The following is a 16065-nucleotide window of genomic DNA, read 5'->3' as shown; positions in this document are numbered from 1 at the left end:
TTTTAAGTAAATTAGAATTCTATGGTGTCACGGGCAGTGCTGCAAAATGGTTCAAGTCATATCTCACTAACAGGGAACAAAGGGTGTCAGTACAAGAGACTAGTGAATTAAGTCATCAGTCATCATCAGAATGGGAAGAAATTAAATGTGGTGTCCCACAAGGATTCATCTTAGGGCCATTGCTTTTTCTTGTGTACATTAATGATCTCTCATCAGTTACACTGTCAGAATCAGAGTTCGTTTTGCTTGCAGATGACACAAGTATTGCAATAAATAATATGTTGAGTGTAGTTCTAGAAAGATCTGCTAATGATATTTTCATGGTTATTAATAAATGGTTTAAAGCCAACCCACTGATATTAAACTTCGAAAAGACTCACTATATGCAATTAAGAACCTGTAAGAGGTTTCCATCCAGCATATGCATAAAGTACAAAGAAGAGTAGATAGAAGAGGTTGACAGTCTTAAATTCCTGGGATTACAACTTGATAATAAATTCGCTTGGGAGGAGCACACCACAGAACTGCAGAAACGCCTTTACAAATCTGTATTTGCAATTCGAGTGTTAGCAGACATAGGCGACATAAAAATGAAAAAGCTTGCACACTTTGCCCACTTTCATTCCATAATGTGATATGGTATAATATTTTGGGGTTACTCTTCAAGTCAAACAAAAGTTTTCAGAGTCCAAAAGTGTGTAATATGTATTATTAGTGGAGTAAATTCACGGATGTACTGTAGAAACCTCTTCAACGAACTGGATATACTAACTACTGATTCTCAGTATATTTACTCCTTAATGAAATTTGTCCTAAATACTATATCCCTTTTTCCAACAAACAGCTCAGTTCATACATACAATACCAGTAACATAAAAGCACTTACTTTAGTTCAAAAAGGGGTCCACTACTCAGGAACACTCATCTTCAATAATCTGCCAGTAAACATAAAAAATTTAGTTACAAATAAAGATCAGTTTAAAAGGAGCCTGAAAAACTTACTAGTGGTCAACTCCTTCTACTCCATTGACGAATTTTTTAATAGGAGCAAATGATGAATTGTATATATTCATACTATTAGTATTGTTATTTCAACTTAAAAAAAATTGACATGTTCCACACCCACGAGGATCTCCTCAGCACGGATCTATGGAACGAAAAACAAATCTAATCTAATGAAAGCTGCTCGAATCTCGATTTTTTCCATCCTCGCAAATCACTAGGCGGGAACAACAGAGCCACGTCACTGCCACACCTCTCTTCCAAGAGCACTGACGTGACACTTGATTACAGACAACAGTCCAATGAATGTCACGTGAACAATTCATTGCACTAGCGCTGACCTCTCGTGGTGATTTCGAGAAATTTTCAAACCACGCTCGTAGTAGGGGTAAGTGAAGTGAAATGGACGGAAGACAAGGATTTCTGGTCAAACGAGTATTGGGTAATATCAACAGCAGCAGAAAATGGTACAACGTGAGTAGGATTCACTATAAATAGAAAGGTAGGGCAGAGAGTGTGCAGCTGTCAAGAATTCAGTTATACGACTGTTCTTATCAGAATCGACGGCAAATCAACACCGACAATGATAGTTCAGGATGAACAGATAGAGAAAGCAAATGAGGATATTGAAAGGGTAATACAGTACATAAAGGGAGATGAAAGTCTAATAGTCATGGGGGATGGAATGCAGTTGTAGGGGAAAGAGCAAAAGAAAAGGTTACAGGAGAATATGGGCTTGGGACAAGGAATGAGAGAGGAGGAAGACTAACTACTTGGAAAAGGCCGAGTGATACTGCAAGATTTCAGTTGGATTACATCATGGTCAGACAGAGATTCCAAAATCAGACACTGGATTCTAAGTCGTACCCAGGAGCAAATACAGACTTAGATTACAATGTGGTAGTGATGAAGAGTAGGCTGAAATTCAAGAGATTAGTCAGGAAAGGACCAATATGCAAAGAAGTGGGATACAGAAGTACTAACGAATGATGAGATATGCTTTAAGTTCTCAAAGGCTGTAGATATAGTAATAAGGAACTGCTCAGTAAGCAGTACAGCTGAAGAGGAATGGACATATCTATAAAGGCAACTACAGAAGTTGGAAAGAAAAACGTAAGTACAAAGAAGATAATTGCAAAGCAACCATGGGTAACAGAAGAAATACTTCAGTTGATCGTTTACAGAAGGAAGTATAAAAATGTTCACAGAGATTCAGTAGTAGAGAAATACCAGTCGCTGAGGAATGAAATAAATAAGAATTGCAGGGAAGTTAAGGCGAAATGGCTGCATGAAAAATGTGAAGAAATTGAAAAAGATGTGACTGTCGGAAGGACTGACTCAGCATACAAGAAAGTCAAAATAACCTACGATGAAATTAAAAGCAAGGGTAGTAATATTAAGAGCGCAACGGGAATTCCACTGTTAAATGCTGAGGAGAGAGCGCATAGGTGGAAAGAGTACATTGAAGGCCTCTGTGAGGCAGAAGATTTGTCTGAGGTGACAGAAGAAGAAACAGTAATCGATTTAGAAGAGAACGGGAATCCAATACTAGAATCAGAACTTAAGAGAGTTTTGGAGGACCTAAGATCAAATAAGGCAGAAAGGATAGATAACATTCGGTCAGAATTTCTAAAATCATTGGGGGGATTGGCAACAAAATGACTATTCACGTTGGTGTGCAGAATGTATGAGTCTGGCGACATACCATATGATTTCTAGAAAAATATCATTCGTACAATTCAGAAGAGCTGACAAGTGCAAGAAGTATCGCACAATCAGCTAAAAAGCTCACGCATTCAAGTTGCTGACAAGAATAATACCCAGAAGAATGGAAAAGAAAATTGAGAATGCGCTAGGTGACGATCAGTTTGGCTTTAGGAAAAGTAAAGGGACGAGAGAGGCAATTCTGACGTTGCGGTTGATAATAGAAGCAAGACTAAAGAGAAATCAAGACACGTTCATAGGATCTGTCGACCTGGAAAAAGCGTTCGACGATGTAAAATCGTGCAGGATGTTCGAAATACTGAGAAAAATAGGGGTAATTTGCAGGGGTAGACGGGTAATATACAATATGTACAAGAGCCAAGAGGGAATAATAAGAGTGGACGACCAAGAACGAAGTGCTCGGATTAAACAGGGTGTAAGACAGAGATGTAGTCTTCCGCCCCTACTGTTCAATTTGTACATCGAAGGAGCAATAACGGAAATAAAAGAAAGGTTCAGGAGTGGAATTAAAATTAAAGATGAAAGGATATCAATGATACACTGGTATCCTCAGTGGAAGTGAAGATGAATTATGGGACGTGTTGACTGGACTGGTGAACAGTATAATGAGTTCAGAATGTGGACTGACAGTAAATCGGTTAAAGACGAGTGTAATGAGAAGTAGCAGAAATGAGAACAGCGAGAAACTTAACATCAAGATTGATGGTCACGAAGTAGATGAAGTAAGGAGTTATACTACGTAGGGAGCAAAATAACCAATGATGGACGGAGTAAGGAGGACATCAAAAGCAGACTAGCACTAGCAAAAAGGACATTCCTGGACAGGAGAATTCTACCAGTATCATACATAGGCCTTAATTTGAGGAAGAAATTTCCGAGATCGTACTTTTGGAGCACAGCATTGTAAGGTAGCGAAACATGGACTGTGGGAAAACCGGAACAGAAGAGAATGGAAGGATTTGAAACATGGTGCTACAGAGAAATGTTGAAAATTAGGTGGACTGATAAGGTAAGGAATGAGGAGGTTCTACGCAGAATCGAAGAGGAAAGGAAAATGTGGAAAACACAGACAAGGAGAAGCGACAGTGTGATTGTTGGACATCTGTTAAGACATCAGGGATAGACTTCCATGGTACAAGAGGGAGCTGTAGAGAGCAAAAACTGTAGAGAAGGACAGAGATTGGAATACATCCAGCTAATAATTGCGGACGTAGATTGCAAGAGCTACTAAAAAAAATATTGTAAAAAGAAAATACAATTTTTCATGCTAGAAGAGAAAAAGGAGAGTGAAACTTCAAATTTCATGATCAAACCGATGTCCTCTCCAGTAACTATAAAAAAAAAAAGCTCTGCAAGAACGCATCATATGCGTGGAGTGCTTCATCTACAAACAATGTAAATATCAGTTCTACTCTGGTGTTGTGGTCCCTGGCAAGGGGTATTGGTTAGTTACATGAAATTCTTTGTTGAAAATTATTTTCCGGAAAGTTAGTTGAGCTACAATTAGCAGGGCTGCGGCCAGAGGCCTGTGCGGATAAGATAAATGCTATCAGCATTTGCAGCTCTCTTATTGCACCACCAAGTCTTTCATCATATCCGCTTCAAACCGTCTGACACGCCCGAGATCTGACGTTAAGCACCGCGCCTGGCCTGAATTTTAGCCGGCTGATGTAGCAAGTCATAACTCACACTGCATAGACTGAGAACGTAGAAACCGATCGTGAGCACATTTTAGTACAACACTTTCTGCCATACTCTTGGTATGTACCGTAGCTCATAGTGTGTCTGTTTTAATAACTGAAACATATTTTGTTACATTTTCTACAGAATGTTACTGAAAATGGAGAAGTCAGCGAAATTTTGCTGCAAGTTTTCGTCATATCTGTTCTTCTGGACGACAAAACAATCGTTGGCGCTGTGATGGGTTCTTAGATTTACTTCTGGAGGAGTCCCAGTTGTTACTGCAGCACATACAAAATATTAGATCACTTTATAATAACTTCGAAAAGATGCAATACTTATCTTTGAAACAATCTATGGCCACTGGAATGTCAAACTTATTTGCTAATGTCACTGAATACGATAGTATCACCTGATGCAGAACAAGATAATTGTCTCTTATCTTGAAGTACAGTTGACTATAAACTCTGCCACATACTTCTGACTAATGCAACTCTGCCATTGCTGGCTCTGTAGTGAGACGATGTGTGCAGAGTGGGGTGTGAGTGGCCTCTGCTGTGTCGTAAGTAAGCATTTGCATGGTGCCCCCGGGAAATATGGGCCCCCGCAACGAACGTTTGGCGTCATACTAGCTGACTTGCCCGATTACCACTCAAAGACAAAAAAAAGGTATAAATGATGACTAACTGACAACCTCAGCTGCCGACAGGTGTTGTTGATATACCCAGCCATTGACCTTCGTCTGTGCGAATGCACACAGGTTGCCCAAACTCTTATGGGAATCGCCAAAGCGCGCGTGAGTAATGAGTGGGTGGGCAAATGTCTATAAGGAACAATACATATGTAGAATTGTGGACGGTTGGGAATGTGAGTCTCACGGGAAGCGTGCAAGGGATAAGTCCCTGCAGTCGCGCTATTCACCTGTCCTCGGTTGCTCAGATGGATAGAGTGTCTGCCATGTACGCGGGAGATCACGGGTTCGAGTCCCGGTCGTGGCACACATTTTCAGCTGTCCACATTGAGGTATATCAACAACACCTGTCGGCAGTTGAGGTTGTCAGTTAGTCATCATTTATTCCAGGGAAAAGCTGCACGGTCATCAACAGTAACTGTTCTTTCGAGAACAAGTTACTGTCTTCGTATATAAAAAGAAGGTACGTCACTCAGAAATTACCAGAATTGGATGGAAAGCAGTAGATGTGATATATGTGTAGAGACAAATAAATAATTACAGTTTTAGAAAAAGTGGATGATTTATTCGAGAGAACCAGCGTCAGAAATTGAGCAAGTCAATAATGCGTTGGTCCACAACTTGCCCTCATGCTAGAATTTATTCGGCTTCAATTTCGTTGACAGAGGTGTTGGATGAAACTTACTGGCAGATTAAAACTGTGTGCCAGACCGAGGCTCGAACTCGGGACCTTTGCCTTTTTGCGGGCAAGTGCTCTACCAACTGAGCTACCCAAGCACGGTTCACGACGCGTCCTCACAGCTTTAATCCCGCCAGTACCTCCTTTCTTCCAGGAGTGCTAGTTCTGCAAGGTTCGCAGAAGAGCTTTGTGAAGTTTGGAAGGCAGGAGACGAGGAACTGGCGGTATTAAAGCTGTGAGGACGGGTTGTGAGTCGTGCTTGGGTGGCTCAGGTGGTAGAGAACTTACCTGCGAAAGGCAAAGGTCCCGAGTTCGAGTCTCGGTCCGACACAGAGTTTTAATCTGCCAGGAAGTTTCATATCAGCGCACACTCCGCTGGAGAGTGAAAATCTCATTCTGGAAACATCCCCCAGGCTGTGGCTAAGCGATGTCTCCGCAATATCCTTTCTTTCAGGAGTGCTAGTTCTGCAAGGTTCGCAGAAGAGCTTCTGTGAAGTTTGGAAGGCAGGAGACGAGGAACTGGCGGAATTAAATCTGTGAGGACGGGTCGTGAGTCGTGCTTGGGTGGCTCAGGTGGTAGAGAACTTACCTGCTAAAGGAAAAGGTCCCGAGTTCGAGTCTCGGTCCGGCACACAGTTTTAATCTGCCAGGAAGTTTCATACCTGCGCGCACTCCACTGCAGAGTGAAAATTTCATTCAGAGTTGTTGGATGTCCTCCTGAGAAATATCGTGTCAATCTAAGTCCAACTGGTTCGTTAGATAGTTAAAATTTCAAGATAGTTGGAAGTCCCTGCCCTTGATGCCTCAAACATTCTCAGTTGGGGAGAGATGTGGCGACCTCATTGGCCAAGGTAGGATTTTGAAAAGCGCGTAGATAAGCAGTATAAACTCTTACCGTGTGTCGGCAGGCACTATCTTGCTGGAATGTAAACCCAGGATGGCCTGCCATGACGAACAACAAAATGGGGACAGAATATCGTCGATGTACCAGTGGGCTGTCGGCCACCAAAGGCATGCTGCCTTGAAATGAAACGGCAGTCCATATCATCACTCCTGTTTATCTGGCTGCATGGCGGGACCGATTGAGATGGCACAGTGGTTACAAAATGGACTCATATTTGGGAGGGTGACAGTTCAAATCTCTATCCGGCGATCCAGATTTAGGTTTTCCGTGATTTTCGTAAATTGCTTCTGGCAAATTCCGGGATAGTTCCCGTGCAAGGGCACAACCGATTTCTATGTTCTCCATCTCTAATGGCCTTAATGTCAACGAGACTTTAATATCAGTCTCCCTTCCGTACAGTGGGCGACATTCAGGCTGGGGCCCATTTTGTTCTCATCCACAACACCCTTATGTCGACGATATCCTACACGGCTCTTTGTTGCCCTTCGTGGTAAGCCATGCTTGTCTTACATTTCAGTAAGATAATCGTCGCTCGCTCACGGTCAGAGTTTCTACTGCTTGTCTTTGTGTTTTCCAAACCATACCATGGCCAGAGAGGTCGCCGGATCTCTCACCAACTGAGAATGTTTGGAGCATTAAGGGTGGGGCCATCCAACTGTGTCAGGACTTTAACGATCCGACGCTTCAGTTGGACAGAATTAGGCACAATGTCCCTCAGTGGGACATCCAACAAGTCTGTCAATCAATGCTAAGCCGAATAACCTCTTGCACAATGGTCAGAGGTGGACCGACGTGTTACTGACTTGTTCAATTTGTGAAGCTTTTTCTCTTGAATAAATCGTCCAATTTTTCTGAAATTATCATTTGCTTCTCTGTGCATGATCTTCGTCCTACTCGGATAATTCCTTCGTGGTATGCCATTCTTTTTGTCTTAGAGTGTACATTGTGAACGCTCGGTTACGTCTGGGGCCAAGCTGGAAATCAGTACGTCGTATGGCATCGAAAGCATGAGTCTATTTAAACGCGCAGCCACGAAGTGTCAAAGTGGTCTGAAATAGTAACTCGCTTCCCGCTGTAGGCGGTCCCTGCAAATCGTAAGACCACTACTGCCACTGTTCCGTACGTCACATGTCCCCTATACCTCGTTGGGACAAGCATTCTATAGAAGCGACGTATGGAACTCTTGAGGGTGTGTCTACGCCGGTGTCTCTCGTTCGTCATTGCATCTGGCAGCGACTGTACTTACTTGTCGTCGCGTGGCGGGGCGCCAGGTTTGTCACGGGACATCGTTCTTCGGACGTCTGTTAAGGGCACGTTCTTCGGACGTTTCTCAAGGGCACAATTTTACATTTCTGAAAATGTGCATCACATCTCAATTTTAGCAATACCTCTATGAATAATTAAGCAGCTTCATTACAGATACCTGCACCATCTGCAAAAATGATATTACTATTAATATTGTTGGTAAGGTAACAAAAACAAACATGAACAGGGTCTCGAAACACTACCTGGCATACATCCGAATTTACGTCAACATCTCTTGATGACTCTCCATCCAAGACAGCTTGCTGCATCTCTGCTAGCAAAAACTCCTCAATCCAGTCACAAATTTCACTTGATATCCCATACGATCATACTTTCGATAATAAGCGTAGGTGTGGTACTGAGTCAAATGCTAGTCGGAAATCGAGAAATACTACACCTACCTGACTGCTTTATTTTTGGCTTTCAGTACGTCATATCAGAAAAGTGTGAGCTAGGTTTCACATGATCGATGTTTTCGAAATCCGTGCTTGTTGGCATGGAGAAGGTCATGCTCTTCCAGATACCTCTTTATGTTTGAGCTCAGAATGTGTTCCATGACACAACAAATTCACGTGAAGAATATTAGTTAGTTACTAGTTTTGTGGCTGACTTCTCCTAACCTTCTTGTGGATGGATGTGACCTTATGCTTCCTTTCAATTACTGGGCACGGTTTTTTGTTAGAGGGATCTACGACAGATTACATTTGAAAGGGGGGTAATTATATTGGAAAAGCCAACCACGTGGCCTTGCGGTTCTAGGCGCTTCAGTCTGGAACTGCGTGACCGCTACGGTCGCAGGTTCGACTCCTGCCTCGGGCATGGATGTGTGTGATGTCCTTAGGTTAGTTAGGTTTAAGTAGTTCTAAGTTCTAGGGGACTGATGACCACAGATGTTAAGTTCCATAGTGCTCAGAGTCATTTGAACCATAAACTGCAATATAAAATCTGATAGGGTTTCCATCGGGACCTGGGGCTTTGTTCAATTTTAAAGAGTAGATAAACTCTTTACTGATTGCAAACGTTAAGTATACAATTTCTCGTAAGACAGGAGCCATTGCTTTAAATTGTACGAGGGTCATTCAGTAATTAAAGAGACAAATTGGTCTGTGGAAAAAACCGTTAGTAGGGCAAGTTTGGTACTTATATGGCTTTAAGTTGGCATCACTGGGATGAGCCCTGATCAGCTGATGTATCAACAGTGTTTTGTTTATAGCCTCAAAAATACATTTCAAGATGGCGAGTCTGCTTCAAACGTCCACATTACTTGAACAACGTTCTGTTATTCTGTTTTTACTTGTTGAAGACGAGAAACCAGTGAATATATACTGTAGAATGTCTAAAATGGTTCAACTGGCTCTAAGCACTATGGGACTTAACATCTGAGGTCATCAGTCCCGTAGACTTAGAACTAGTTAAACCTAACTAACCTAAGGGCATCACACACATCCATGCCCGAGGCAGGATTCGAACCTGCGACCGTAGCGGCAGAGCGGTTCCAGACTGAAGCGGCTAGAACCGCTCGGCCACAGCGGCCGGCTTTTTCTTACATGGAGTTCGATTTTCTAAGTAGTGCTTTCAGTTTTGATCACATGGATGCTTGTATGCTAGCCGTAATATCTTTCAGATGCTTTAAGATGTAATATAACTATATAACTTCCAGTACATAACACTATACTGTACTTCATTTTGTGTAACTGACTGCATGTGTGAATTAACCTTTTTGCAAAAATATTTGCCATTTTGAACCAGTTTATCAGTCATATTCCTCCTAGCATCGGCCTTCAGAATTCTCTTATAATCTGCATCCCTGTACCGTAGAAGAAGGTGTACTTCCTCGACTGTTCGATAAGTTTGTTTGCATCATTTCCACACGCTCACTGATAGCACGGATCTGCCTTCAGCCGCTGCGGTCTCGGCCGCACCCGTCGGTGTGAGAACACGGCAAAAAATGCGGCTGCGGGCGCTCACAGCCGCCATCCGCGGCGGCGAATCTGTATTTCGAGACAGACGCGGTCGCGCCGGCGGCTGTCCGGTCCCCGTGGCAGCAAGACAGTCCTCTGTGTGTGATAGACACGATGCAACGACGCAGGTCACAGACCTCGCGGGCAGGCCGCGTTCTGTGTGGCAAAGCCTTAAGGCGCACCACAGCCTCGGTTGCCACGGAAACGGCATCAGCGGCGCTGCGTCGCGGTTTTCCCACCTCGAACCGCTGTAGCTGCCGCGAGCCGCGCTGCAGGTCCGCGCCACCAATCACAGAACGCGCTGAGCGTGACGTCAGGTACCAACCCCCTGCTATACGAACTTTTGCCAAAGCGCCGGTGCGGACGCAGCAGCAGCTATGAAATACGTACACTACGTGATCAAAGTTATCCGGGTCTAGTGAAGCAGGGGATACAACCCGTCGGCTTTGACCAATGACGTCATGCATTAGTCATAGATAGTAATGTCTTCACTTCGAGGCGTAGATAATAAAACAGTTTTGTGTTCCGGATAAGTGCTATCATTGTACATTAAAATTATTCGCAAAGGTGTTGAGGTAATTTGGAGTATTAGTTTGTTATTGTAGAACAATTTATACTGTCTTATTTTCGTTTACAGGAATGGATTTGTCTGTTTGTGGGTATGTAATTTTCGTTACTGTCTGTCTAGGCGAGCTTCAGTTATTCCTCGATATTTCCGTGTGGTAAGTTCACTTCTCCATTTGCTTCTTTCACTGTATTTCACTATTTTGACATATTTCACTGTTTTATCCACCAATATGTGTATTTTCGTGTTGTGAAGTACGTAACAGAAATTTCTCAGCTGTCGATCTTCTTTCGTTTCCCAGCACTAGTATCAGTACGACATTTTCGAATGTGTACTTGCTATATCACAGGCGAAACCCATGACACAACTAAAATTTGTATCCCGTCCTTCACTTCGCCTTTACACCGACACTATACATGTCAATTGGCGAGCAAGATACAAATGTTGCGTATAGCTACATAGCTCAAGTAACGAATGGGATACTACTAGCGTCCAAAACAACAAGAAAACTGTACCCCATAGTGAAGTACGGGGTACAAATTCTACATGTGTCGTCTTCTTGTCTCCGTGTTGTTCAGTTGTGGTACAGGTTGCAAATGTAACTTACGTCAATTTCCACCTTTTCGTTACCAGTGTACATATATAGAGGTCAACGGAAGTCTGGTGTACATATATTACAAACGTAGGTCCTTCTGTCATCAGTCGTACTGATATGTACGTAACAAAAGACTGTTAATAATAGCGGAGCCGAAATAAACAACAAATCTACAATTTGTATCCAGTTTTCCACTTAGGGTTTGATACATCGTTCAAGTGAAGAACAGGACAGTAATGCTAGTGAAAACGAAGAAATCGCCTTACGACAAACTCGTATTCTGTACTGTACTTAAGCAACACACTTCGAGTGAGCTTTTAATTTGTATCCTGTGTTTCATTTACGGTTTAGTGAAGCAGGGGATACATAGTTCAAGTGAACAACAGGACAGCAATGCTAGTTGAAACTAAGAAATCGACGTACGCTGAACTTGTATCCCGTTCTGCACTTAAGCAATACAGTTCTAAAGAGTTTCGAGATACAACTGACATACATGTAACGTGATGTATTCTTTGCTAGTAATATATTTCATTCATTTGTATTTTGCGGAGAAATACTAAGATATAAACACGCGATATCGTTAACGTGAAATTGCTTCTGGCCCTTATACAAGTGAAGTACAGTTTTTTTCTCTTGCATTCATTTGTTTCTGAACATTCTTCTCAGCTCTTTCATCTTTGTAATACATGCTCTCTGGCCAATTCTGACGTCATTGGCCAGCGCTGACGGGTTGTATCCCCTGCTAAAGTAGACCCAGTTTTTCGTTATTAGGTGCATTGCGCTGCCGCCTACTGCCAGGTACTCCATAAGAGCGACGTCAGCAATCATGAGACATCGTGAGAGAGCAGAATGGGGCGCTCCGCGGAACTCACGGGCTTAGAACGTGGTCAGGTGATCGTGTGTCACTTGTGTCATACATCAGTATGCGTTCATCAGTCCCCTAGAACTTAGAAATACTTAAACCTAACTAACCTAAGGACATCACACACGTCCATGCCCGAGGCAGGATTCGAACCTGCGACCGTAGCGGTCGTGCGGTTCCAGATTGACGCGCCTAGAACCGCTCGGCCACACCGGCCGGCTCCCTATATGATAGTGAAGTGGAATCGTGAAGGGCAGCACAAAACCGTGCATGCCAACCTCGTCTGTTGACTGGCAGAGGCCGCTGACAGTTGAAGAGGGTCGTAATGTGTAATAGACAGACATCTAACCAGACCATCACATGGTAATTCCAAACTGCATCAGGATCCACTGCAAGTACTATGACAGTTAGGCGGGAGGTGAGAAAACTTGCATTTCATGGTCGAGCGGCTGCTCATAACCCACACATCACGCCGGTAAATGCCTAATGATGCATCGCTTGATTTAAGGAGCGTGAACAATGGACGATTGAACAGTGGAATAACGTGTGGAGCGACGAGTCATAGTACACAACGTGGCGATCCCATGGCGGGGTGTGGGTATGCCGAGTGCTCGGTGAAAGTCATCTGCCAGCGTGTGTGGTGCCAACAGTAAAATTCGGAGGCGGTGGTGTTATGTTGTGGTAGTGTTTTTCATGGAGTTATGTTGTGGTAGTGTTTTTCATGGAGATGGCTTGCACCCCTTGTTCTTTTGAGTCGCACTATCACAGCACAGGCCTACATTGGTGTTTTAAGAACCCTCTTGCTTCCCACTGGTGAAAAGCAATTCAGGGATGGCGATTGCATCTTTCAACACGATCGAGCACCTGTTCATAATGCACGGCTGGTGGTGGAGTGGTTACACGACAGTAACGTCCCTATAATGGACTGGCCTGCACAGAGTTCTGAACTGATACAACATCTTTGCGATGTTTTGGAACGCCGACTTAGTACCAGGCCTCACAGACCGACATCCATACCTCTCCTTCAGTGCAGCACTCAGTGAAGAATGGGCTGTTATTCCCCCAGAATCCTTCCAGCACCTGATTGAACATATGACTACGAAAGTGGAAGCTGTCATGAATCTTAAAGGTGGGCCAACAACGTACTGAATTTCGGCATTACCGATGGAGGGCGCCACGAACTTGTAAATAATTTTCAGGCAGGTGTCCGGACACTTTTGATCACATGGTGTGTCATCCCATTTCAAGCAAACTATTTTGAAAAAAGCTGATTTTTCTGCATCTTACAGCCTGATATTTTCACTCGACGAAGGACTGAATTTGTTTTGGTTATTCGTCGTGGTTACTTGCTGCATCACTTTTATGTAAACCACTAGACGAAATTTTATTCAGTGTGCAGAGGTAAAAACACATTTCATCCACTTCCGTTTAGTTCATTTGAGGTGGTATATTACTGTGTATGAAATTTAGTCAACATAGCGAAATCGTGTTTAAAGTTGATAACAGAACGATAGCTATCACCCTTATGGAGATATTGGGTGACATATTGGCGGGCACACCGCTCGGGGCGTTCGCGATACGACAGATACTTCGCCCTGCACGTCGTAAATCATGTGGCTGTATCGGCCCCGAATTTCTTAAACGGTACCAGATATAGAAAACCTTTTTTTTTTTTTTCAAATTATAGCTCGTAAGGAGTCACGTACTTTTTTGCATTGTAAGTATGCAAAATCTATTCATCTATCGAGACTTGAAAGTAACTATAGTTACTGTCACAACATGGCGCTTTATGTGATGACCTCAACCCACAGGAAAAATAATTATCAAAATATGAACTGTGAAGTCATCCAAAATTCTAGTTGGAAAACCACACTCTTTGTTATACTTCTCAATTGGTCACGACCCCACTTTGTTTATGAACTGAAAAAACTAATATTCACGAGAAACTGCTCTGAAATTAACCTGAACCGACAAAATTGTGTATATATTCTCTGAAACTTCAAAGACATCTAAGACAATATCTGAAAGGAATTAGAAAATGTGACAAAATTTCGTGAATTGCACACAATACTGTTAATAATCGCATGAACAACGGGGGGTTTCACCATACATCTACCCACTTTTGAGTATAACCAGTGTCTCTTAATACTAGTACTCGTAGTAATACAATATCAAATGCTTTTGTTACTGGGTAAACAGTCCGTATGTGATTTGACAGCTGACATTTATAATTCACGCTCACGTCACGAAATGCACCAATACGGGAATAGCAGCTTTTACGTTATTGGTCAGAACGCAAGCAATTATGGCGGTCGCCGTAATTTTCGCGCGAAGGCATATATTTCGCGACAAAATACTCTTATTAGTCACTGTCACATATCTAGTCTCATAACAATACATAAAACTACATAAAATAACTACAATAATTTTGACATGCAAGGAGAATCAGTTCTAATGAGAGGAAGAAGTTTATATTTACTGGTGTTTCAACAATGACTACCAGGCAACTTTTAATTCATTGATCGTAATTTTATTTTCGTTAGCAGAAAGCAAACATAAATTAAACAAAGAATTTATTTGAATAGAGTCTATGATTCTTATACTTTTAATAGAGAAAGAAAGTTTAGAAAGTTTCTAGATCAGGGGATAGCGTTCGGCGAAATCTCTTAACTTTTTGTTGCATACGAAGTGTTGCGTTGGGCAGCACGATGTCGGCGGGTTATGATGATGAGAGCAGGATACAGGCAGTTCCGCTGGTTAATCTCCTCCGGCGAAACGCAAATAAAGTTCCGGCACAGCTGTATCATTAACCTCGTGGTGATTAACAAACCACAAGACGCCAGTATACGACCGTTGTTGACACGTTCTCTCTTACAAAGTACATTACGTAGAGATCGCTCGATTTTACACTTTATGCACTGTACGTGACGCTATCGTCCATAATTACACAGTTCGTCACATTCATATAGTCTTAGCCACAAATACACAGTTCATAGAATCGTTCTTGTGTGTGAAGCACACCGTAAACAATGTCCACTCTGTTCTCGCATTTCAAACTTCGACAACGTCACTGAAAGTCATTTATATTGCACTGTTAATTAAAGTTTTCACTTTCACGGTTTGATAGAATGTGACATACAACAGTTCCACCACCCAAAACCAATACCAGCAAAGTTCATTCGCATAAAAGCACAGTTCGCGTCGGCCACAACAAAGTATTGTTAGCGGCACTTTCACAGTCCGGTTTATTTGCACTTAAAGTCCGCTGGCGATGGAATTACATACCGCAGTGGTAAAGAAAATTAACAATCTGATAGTTCGGTATCACTGTCCATACAATTACGTATGCTTTTCATAAAACACAGTACTATTTTTCCGCGCACGCTTCACAGACACACCACCCACCATCCCCTCTACTACACAACAACCTTCCAACTATCGATATCACTATCGCTGTCCCCATGTCTATAGATGTTAAATCGTTATCGTAAATTACATAAATCTTTATAAATGTTATTGACTGCATAAATAATATTCCAAAAGAGAAATTTACAAACTTTACCATTGTTACAAAGCAAGAAACATACTTATCCATTGGCAAACGAAATAATCACAATTACATCCTTACATTTAAAAACCACAGTAGAATGTTACATAATCACAATTAGAAATGCCCATATGAACAAAAGAAAAAGAATAGAAATCTAAAGAAAATCACGAAAAAATTTTATATGCGTAATTAGCAATGCCTTCACAAATGGATCGATGAACTTTTGTAAAACGGCATTTAATAGGGTATGAAATGAGGATTGCAGTGACACGGACCACATCAATATTTACAATATACTATGTAGATCTACAGAAGTTAACTCGAAACTAACTTGCTGGTGTGTCATAAAACGTAATTTGCTAAGTATCTACAACTACTGATTATTTCGTTTTGTAAGTAACAAACGCATCTTACTTTATGCAATCTATTTTCTTCGTTCCAGACGCGTTTCGCCTTTTGCTTTGCGACATATTCAGTGCAATTTACACTGTTTCAATTTTGCTTTGATATGCGATAGTTGTAGATTATAAAGCAGTTCGCATCTTC

This window comes from Schistocerca serialis, chromosome 10 (genome assembly GCF_023864345.2).
Source record: "Schistocerca serialis cubense isolate TAMUIC-IGC-003099 chromosome 10, iqSchSeri2.2, whole genome shotgun sequence".
In the NCBI taxonomy this organism is placed as follows: Eukaryota; Metazoa; Arthropoda; class Insecta; order Orthoptera; family Acrididae; genus Schistocerca; species Schistocerca serialis.
The sequence above is the reverse complement of the archived record's forward strand: the minus strand, read 5'-3'. Positions refer to the sequence as shown.